The 9881-nt window shown below is 42.4% G+C and overlaps 1 non-coding gene across 1 annotated transcript; it reads right to left on the bottom strand.

Annotated features, from left to right (window-relative positions):
* Window positions 1–343: 343 nt before the first annotated feature.
* On the bottom strand, window positions 344–448 carry LOC126097324 (U6 spliceosomal RNA). Its single transcript, XR_007522103.1, has one exon. It is a non-coding gene; the product is annotated as a U6 spliceosomal RNA (small nuclear RNA).
* Window positions 449–9881: the final 9433 nt, after the last annotated feature.

The following is a 9881-nucleotide window of genomic DNA, read 5'->3' as shown; positions in this document are numbered from 1 at the left end:
CAGCTGGCATTCCTACATAATTGTAAAGAGCAGCATTCAAGCGTACTTCAGTAATACTCCAGTGATACTCACGTAGCCGGTCTGTCATACATATGTATTCACAAACTTCAACCGTCATACGACGAAAGAGGCTCTCAAACGCTTCATATTTTCAACAGAAGTGCGTGGGCGGCCCATGCTTTACTGTCTGCAATTTAGATGCCAATCAAATCTGTTTAGGAAAAAGCACCGGTTCGTTTAATCTTCTGCGCAAAGCACTTTGGGCTTTAATATTAATTAATGGTTTCGAAAATGCAGCCCACGAAATAATCGTTCATCAGTTGCGGTCAGTTGTCTGTGGGTGAGCAACAGTATCACTGTCTACGGTTTTGCATGTTATCCTTGCGCATACGCCGTGCTCATCGTCACTGTATCCTTCCTATTTTAGTGTACGTACGACCGAAGCCACTACAGTAGTATCTGAGAGAAGGGGTGCTGCGAAAGTGGCTGAGCTGTTGCTTCATACCAGAATGACTTTCCAGCTTTGAGAGCTCCTGGCAGATTAAAAGAGTGTACTGTGAAGGAACTAGTCTCACATGGTAAGCCACCCACGCTGTCCATAAATGTCTCACTGTTTCCATCTATAAATATCAAGTATCTCCATAGTTCGGTCAGCAAAAATATTGCCTCCGAAACGCAAATGCCTGGTCCCCATATGGCTCATCATTTATTTACCAGAAGTTTCACAACAGCAAGCATCACAAAACGGATGCGCCCATGGATTTTTCCTACACGCTATGTGGTCCTGACCACTCCCCAGTTTATGTACAGTTTGTGATCTTGTTATTCTTTGAGACAAGCTATAGTAAAAACGCGATTGAATAAATATTAAACTGCAATATGGTTAAATGGGAATATTAATGTGAGCCTAGTAACGTGGCTTCAAGGGCGATACTTGCAACTTCGTGTGTGATGTTCCACTTAGACCAGCTTTGAGCGATCAACGACAAAGACAGATTCACAGTTTCCCATTCAGCCTTGGGAGGAAACACTCCGCCAGTTGTTAATGAAAAACAGCATGGAAAGAAGTTAGTACACCCGAGCACCCAAAGATTTGTTAGCAACATAGAGAGGAATACGAATCGAGCATGATCATAAACATCGTGTAAAAATGTACCGGATGATGAAACAAGTGAAAAATATAGATTTGTTTGACGCCAACGAACGACGAGGGGCAGTGCTCGGCAGACTGGAGACACATTATAGACGGATGAGGTTCGAACCCAAGGCCGGCCACCCAGATCTGTGGTTTCCCTAATTCCTTAAAGAACACTGCCAGAATGTTTCCTTGGAAAAGAACACTACTAATTTCTTCTCTAAAACGGGCTTGTGCTGCATCTCTAATGGTCCTAATCTTCCTTCCTTCCTTTCCTCTGTATTCAGGTTGAGCATGAATAAAAGCTTTTTGAGTATGGTTAGCAGGAGATAGGCACAGATAGATGGGAATTTCGAGGCTGACCGAAAAAAGTGTCGTATAGCTCAATCAGTAACAGAATTACTTGTGAAAGGGTTTCGGTTTTAATCTACCACTGCACTGGCTGAGAAAATCCACATCGCCCTACACCATGGGATGATAATCGGAATTTACATCCACTGTATCTATACTCCTGAAGCCGTCATATAGTGTGTGGGGAAGGTACTTTGTATGAAACTCACTTCCCTTATTCCTGTTCGTCTCGAACAATACGCTACAAGATTCATTGTTGTTAAGCCTCCGCGTCTAATCTTGCTTAATATACTTCGAGGGAAGCAATAGCGTGGCTGACTATTCTCGAAACGAAGGCACTTGAAATTTTAAATGTAAACCACTCCCCACTCCGCAATATACCTCTCTTGTAGCTTATGCCACTGTAGTCAGATGAGCATCTCCGTGACGCTTCCGCACTTACTAAATGAACCTGTCATGAAATTCACTGTTCTTCTTTGGGTCTTCTGTAATTCTTCTACCAGTCCTTTTTAGTAATGGTTCCAGACTGATCAACAAAACTCAAGTCTCGATGGAGCGAGAGTTTTGTAATTTAGCTCTTTCGTAGATGGACCAGAATTCTTACAATGAATCTCTGCCTGGCATCTGCCTTTCCTACAACTAGTTTTGTGATCGTTCCACTATAAATCGTTACGTAAGCAAATATACAGGGTATTACAAAAAGGCACGGCCAAACCTTCAGGAAACATTGCTCACACACAAATAAAGAAAAGATGTTATGTGTACATGTGTCCGGAAATGCTTAATTTCCATGTTAGAGCTCATTTTAGTTTCGTCAGTATGTTCTTCCACCTACGCTCAATGGACCACGTTATCATGATTTCATACGGGATACTCTACCTATGCTGCTAGAACATGTGCCTTTACAAGTACGACACAACATGTGCTCCACGCACGATGGAGGTCCTGCACATTTCAGTCGAAGTGTTCGTACGCTTCTCAACAACAGATTCGGTGTCCGATGGATTGGTAGAGGCGGACCAATACCATGGCCTCCACGCTCTCCTGACCTGAACCCTCTTGACTTTCATTTATGGGGGCATTTTAAAGCTCTTGTCTACGCAACCCCGGTACCAAATGTAGAGACTCTTCGTGCTCGTATTGTGGACGGCTGTGATACAATACGCCATTCTCCAGGGCTGCATCAGCGCATCAGGGATTCCATGCGACGGAGGGTGGATGCATGTATCCTCGCTAACGGAGGACATTTTGAACATTTCCTGTAACAAAGTGTTTGAAGTCACGCTGGTGCGTTCTGTTGCTGTGTGTTTCCATTCCATGATTAATGTGATTTGAAGAGAAGTAATAAAATGAGCTCTAACATGGAAAGTAAGCGTTTCCGGACACATGTCCACACAACATATTTTCTTTCTTTGTGTGTGAGGAATTTTTCTTGAAAGTTTGGCCGTACCTTTTTGTAACACCCTGTATGTATATATATATATATGTAATGACTGTGACGGCTTATAGTGAGTATGGTTCAAATGGCTCTGAGCACTATGGGACTTAACATCTGAGGTCATCAGTCCCCTAGAACTTAGAACTACTTAAACCTGAATAACCTAAGGACATCACACACATCCATGCCCGAGGCAGGATTCGAACCTGCGACCGTAGCGGTAGCGCGGTTCCAGACTGAAGCGCCTAGAACCACTCGCCCACAGCGGCCGGCAGCTGTGTTATCATACAGTAACGGGTGTTTCTTGATTATGCGAAATGTGCTGTATTTACGTATGTTGACAGTCAACTGCCAATCGAACATCAAACATCGATTCTCTGCAGGTCTTCCTGCATTACTTTACAATTACCGTGAAGCAACCTACTTTGTGCACTACGCCATTTAAACAGATTGTACACAGTAATGATACCTCCTCGGAACCCACCTATAGTTACTTAACTTCGGAAGAATGACATCCTGTGTTCTACTTGGAGGGTACCATTCATTCCCACTACATCACTCGTCTGGTATTCCGTACGCAAGCATTTTGTTCTTCTGGCGACAGTGTAGAACTGTATCGCACGCTTACTGGAAGTTAAGGACCACGACATCAAGCTGTACGCCGGTATCTACTGCCTTCAGAGTCTCAAGAACAGTACGAGCTGGATTTCACAATGTCGTTGTTTGGGGAATCCATGTTGATCCCTGCAGAAGAAATTTTCAATCTTAAGATCGTAATACGCAAGCATAAAATGTGTTCCAACATTGTACACCACACTGACGTCAGCAACACAGGCTTATAGCTGTGTGCGTCTATTCGACGAATCTTCTTGAAAACAGTAATTACCTGCGCTTTTTTTTTTCCTTTGAGTTGTTTCGTGCGTCCACCGACATACAGAAGAGGAGGGGTAATTTATTTCGCGTTTATTTATAGTAGCACTTAAAACCTACGTGCCATTCTCTGTCTCCCTCTATAGTTTTTAGCCTCTACAGTTCCCTCTAGTACGACGGAAGTTATTCCCTGATGTCTTAACATAAGTCCTATCATTCTGTCCCTTCTTACTGTCAGTGTTTTCCATATACTCCTTTCCTCGTCGATTCTGCAGAGAACTTCCTCATTCCTTACCTTATCAGTTCACCTAATCATCACTATTCTTCTGTAGCACCATATCTCAAATGTTTCTGTTCTCTTCCGTTCCGGTTATCAAACAGTCCATGTCTCACTTCTTTGCAATGTTGTGTTCCAAACGTACATTCTCAGAATTTTCTTCCTCAAATTAAGATCTATTTTTGGTAATAGCAGACTTCTCTACGACAGGAGCGCCCTTTCACCAGTGCTAATGGGCCTTTCTATGTCCTTTTTGCTCCGTCTGTCACGGGTTATTTTGATGGCGAGGCAACAGAATTCCTTAATTTCTTCTACTTCGTTATCTCCAGTTCTGATGTTAAGTTTTTAGGTAATATCATTTCTGCTGCTTCTCATTTCTTTCGTCTCTCTTCGATTTATTCTGAGTCCATATTCTGTACTCATCGTAGTGTTCATTTCATTCAACAGATTCTAACAATACCACCACTTGCAAAGTAGGTTAGAAATCAGATTAATAATGTTGCTCACGCAGCATATGTTCGCTTTAGCGGGCAACAACAAAGTTATTGACTGTAGATGGTATCGTCAGAATGGAAATAATGAAGTCACTGTAAAAAAAGTCATTAACTTTGGCACTTATCTTGAATGGATTCCCACATAGATTTCGTCGAAATTGGTATGGCCCATCTTGTTGATTCTAGGGTGATTCCACTTTGACTGCTAGAAGGTCCATATCTGTACTTTAGCAGTATTTGAAGACCTAACAAATGCGTTTTTCAGGAAATTCTTAATGATCAAACAATCCCAGATCAGAACAATGGTATGGCAGAAATAATTTTTGACTTGGTGTTCACGATCCACATTTTTATTAAACTTCATGGAAATTCACATATACTTCTTCTTAATTGTCACATCATCAAGAAAACAGTTTTGTATTAATCTTCATATATTTAATTTCCACTTTAACCAAACACAAGACTTGACTGTTCTTTTACAAAGCGAAATTACAACTTAACTTCTGCAAAGTGAAACAAAGACTGCACTGTGCGCATTCGCGCCAAAACGGTTACAAGTAAGTCAAAGATTATGACAGTCACAGAAATGAATACACACAAGAACCATATCACTGTAATATATCGATACATCGGAGTACCTATACATTAATAACACCAAATGTGAATATTGTCACAAAAATATGTGTGTTACTTCGCAGAAATGTAGTACGATATTACTGGTATCGAGAACTGGGGTTGGAGTGCCGTAATGGTCACGTAAATAAACAACCATTACAAGATCCTGTAATTCTTCCACTTCTAGTGGTGATAGCTAAGCCATCAGCGAATCTTAACACTGATATACTTCCAACTTGAATTTTAATCCCACTCTTGAACCATTCTTTTGTATCCGTCATTGCTTCTTCGACATAAAGATTGAACAGCATGGGCGAAAGATTACATCCCTGTCTTACACACTTCGTAATCAGTGCTCCTCGTTCTTGGTCTTCCTCTCTTATTGTTCCCTCTTGGTTCTTGTACATGTTGTGTATTACTTGTCTCTTTCCCTAAAGATTACCCCTATATTTTATTTTATTTCGCGTACTCTATGTAAAACCGTATACGTATCCCATCAGATAGACTCGTCTTACTCCTGTAAAATGATTTTAGTTCATTCTCCCTCCCGCGGTAAATTATCTCGATATTTTTCAGGTAAATACAAGTCGCAGGGGACAGATATCAACGGAAGAGCATAAAGCGTGAGGATAGTTGGGCAGATTTTACATTTTAAGAGTGCTTCTTTAAAAACAGGATAAATTTGCATGTACAGGATTCGTTCGGTTCAGAATAGCGCTCAGTTAATCGATGGTGCAATCCAAGTGAGTCAGGCGGAAGGGTGGCGTGGGCCAGATTCGCGGAAGGGCGCCTTGGACCGAGACCTCTCACTGTGTGCCTATGAAACACACGTGGGGAGCGGCGCTAATCAAATCCATTACACACGCCGGCGCTGGCCGGCCGGCCGCTATCTTATCGCGACTACAATTAGGTTTTTATGGTCACCGACAGGCGTCGCGCGGCGATGAATCTCAAGTGCGGAGCGCTGGGGACCGCGTTTTATGCCCGTTGTATGCTCTCGATTACACACAAAATGGTATATCCGTGTACAGCTGCCCCCTGTTTGCACTTCAGCCCGGAACTAGTGAAGAAAAAAATTTCCGTTAGCTGTGACGAAATGGAAGGTCATAAACGGGACGGAGCGTAACACGATATCGTGTAGCACTCGACTGGCTCAAATGGCGAAATAATTTAGCGGGCTTTTTTGCAAGCGCGGCCGTTCGAGGTCGTGCACCAGCACAGACGGATGAAGAGTTGGCTTGTGAGATTGATGAAGGAAACGCCCCAGCATTTGCTAGAAGATTATCTCAGAGTGACACACACAACGTCCTCAAATATTTGCTTCATACAGGGTTTTTCAGATTGTGGTAGTACAGAGACTAATTCGATTAAAACAGTCCACGCAACATGTGTCCATTATTTACTGGTTAGAGATATACAGCCGTTGGAGTGTAACCCAAAGAAAAGTACACAGAAGGTGTTATGCAGTGGCAAATGATAAATTTCAGAATTGATCTTTAGAAATTCCACCTCCAACTTTAATGCGCTTAAGAATTATTCTCTTAACAACACTATGTGCAGCTCTTCAAATGATCTTCTTTGGGGGAAGCACTAACTACATTCCTAACACTCAATTCGTCTCCTTTGCATCCACCTGGCACCTAGAAAGTGCAGGGGCATCGCCATGCTGGACGATCTTGTGCGGTCTTTGTAAAAATTGTCTTGACACAGCTATGAGTGGGACACAGTTAAATCAGTCTTACCGGACGCACGAACATTTTAGATCTTTAACAAGTTACTTGATGCAGCGATGTCGTACATACATTTTATATCTGACTACAGTCCCATTAAGCATGGTTTTAAACTAGTTAGTTTTACCTTGCATGTTTATTCAGCATTTGCACGGTATACTTTAACCATGGAGGCACGCGACCAGTTTACGGGCTCAGTCGTTTCGGAAATAGTTCCGTCCTTGGCCCAAAAACCAGTGTTCATGCGCTTTTGGACATCAGATAAATAGCTCCATTTCCGCATTACGACAGTGGCTCCGCTATCATCCTTGCTCCCTCGACACGACACGACAGCCGTCTATGAGTGGTTTTTGCACACCGGCGTCGAACACAGGCGATGGTCGCATTAATGTAACTGGACCGTGTATCTTCTCGTTATCCAACACTCTATGCACCTGCATGTCTACGTAAGATACGACTGCTGAGCACTGCAGCAATCTACCTGATTTAGTTAAAACACAAGTCGCAAGTCGTGAATCTTGTAGTTTGAGATTAGAATATCCTCTGTTGCTTTCTCTACAGACGGCAACAGCGTTTCCATTGCAAAGCCCATAAAGAAATATAATACCGGTATACTTAGCATATGTAAATACAAGGTGAGTCAGGAGGAAAGGTACATGGTTTTAGGGTTGACAGTATTAGTGATTCTGAACAAAAAACTTTATAACGACATATGGCTTATTCCGAATGGTTTAAGAGATAGAACACATTTAATATCACCTTTGTACATTTTCTCTTGAGTATCTCGAAAACCACTCCCTCCAGTGAAAATGTGTCACAGCCCAACATTAAACTATATCTAATTTCCTACAAAACAGGGACTTTCATTTTTGGCGCTAGGACTAGTAGTTTTCGCGAAGAGAGCGAGAAAATATTCAAAATTTTGCGCAACGCTCGTGCGCTGTAACTTAGGTAGTTTTTCTACGCCAATGAGAGGTCGTTTTCCGATTTAATAGATCACAAATGTCCCGTATCAGACAGTTCGTCTCAGCTTCCTCTACAATACTGCTGTACATTGCAAACGGTGACTGTTGTGAATTGGCAGGAGCCAATTCACGGAGTTTGGAGGAAGCCGAAAGGCACGCGATTAAGCTCACGCAGGCTGGCGTGAGGTCTGGAACAGGTCAGAGAAATAAGACTAGCAAAACAAGAGTAACTGGTAGAATACTTAACTTTAATCCACAATTGGTGAACATCTCTCGTTACTGTACAGGCTTCACTATATTAATTATCAAATGCTATGGCGCCTTGCTAGGTCGCACCAAATGACGTAGCTGAAGGCTATGCTAACTATCGTCTCGGCAAATGAGAGCGTATTTGTCAATGTAGCATCGCTAGCAAAGTCGGCTGTACAACTGGGGCGAGTGCTAGTACATCTCACTAGACCTGCCGCGTGGTGGCGCTCGGTCTGCAATCACTGACAGTGGCGACACGCGGGTCCGACGTATACTAGCGGACCGCGGCCGATTTAAAGGCTACCACCTAGCAAGTGTGGTGTCTGGCGGTGACACCACAGTGACTATGTTTGAAAATACAGAAAATAAAACACAATCCACATTAAATGTGTTCTACCTCAGCAACTGTTCGGAAGAGAGCGTATGCCCAACTAACCTTTCTTGTTCAAAATCACAAATACTATCACCAATCAAAGCGTGTACCTCTCCTCCTGAATCACCCTGTATATGCGACATGCGTAAACGATACAGCAGAACTGGGCACCACATCACAGTCACAATCATAGCTGAAAAATTTGAAGACGTTCGCAGTAAACTACGATAAGCGATAAGTTGGCTGTTTTGAGAAATTTTGCTGTGAAGTTTCAATAAATCTCATAAATAGAATATTTCAAGTACATCGACTATGACTTTCTTAATCAGATAAATCATTGTTTTCAAGTACACTGATGGAAATAAATCGCAACACCAAAAACTAATTAATGTAATAAAATTTCAGGGATACGTCTGTCTAGGAAACATATTTAAGTGATTAACATTGCAGTATCACAGGTCAGTGTGCGATCGAGATAAGCAACTGCGAATGCGAAATACTGGTACATTAACAGCCAGTGTAGCCACCAGAATGTTCAGTGCAAGTATGCAAACGTGAATGGATTGTGTTACACAGGTACCGGACGTCAGTTTGTGGGATGGAGTTTCATGCCCGTTGCACTTCATTGGTCAATACAGGGGGTTAATGTTGTTTGTGAATGACGCTGGAGTTGTTGTCCGCTGATGTGTTCCATATGTGCTCAATCGGAGGCAGATTTGATGATCGAGCAGACCAAGGCAACATGTCGATACTCCGTAGAGTATGTTCGATGACAACAGCGATATGTGGGCGAGCGTTAACCCGTTGGAAAGCGTCCCCCGGAATACTGTTCATGAATGGCAGCACAACAAGTCGAATCACCAGAATGAGGTACAAATTTGAAGACAGAGTGCGTGGTAAAACCATGAGAGTGCTCCTGCTATCATAAGAAATCGCACCCCGGACCATAACTCCAGTTTGTCTAATTGTCCTCCTCCTAATCAACACACGGACATCACTGGCACCAAGACAGAACCATGAAAGGTCTCTGTTGGATTCCTTTCATGTTTAATTTCTTAAATCTGTTGCTATTTATGGAATAAATTCCTCTTCTAAATGTACTGTGGCGTTTCTGACTATCTGGGAGGAGACTGAGCAGTGGAACGTGTTACTTTTACACATAAACAAGAACGATCTGTCACACTACTACACTTTAAAGCACAGTTTATATGTAATTCTTATATGTAATTCATGTCACACAGTCTCATACGGAACCTACATCCGCTTTCTTTTATATACTGTATATGATAAGGTACTGTCATCCCCCTTCCCTTTTGTGTGAGAGGATGAATGAGCATATGTATTTCTAGTTGCATGCTTGAGGGTAGCAGACAAGGCTGTCTGC

This window comes from Schistocerca cancellata, chromosome 1 (genome assembly GCF_023864275.1).
Source record: "Schistocerca cancellata isolate TAMUIC-IGC-003103 chromosome 1, iqSchCanc2.1, whole genome shotgun sequence".
Lineage (NCBI taxonomy): Eukaryota > Metazoa > Arthropoda > Insecta > Orthoptera > Acrididae > Schistocerca > Schistocerca cancellata.
The sequence above is the reverse complement of the archived record's forward strand: the minus strand, read 5'-3'. Positions and strand labels throughout refer to the sequence as shown.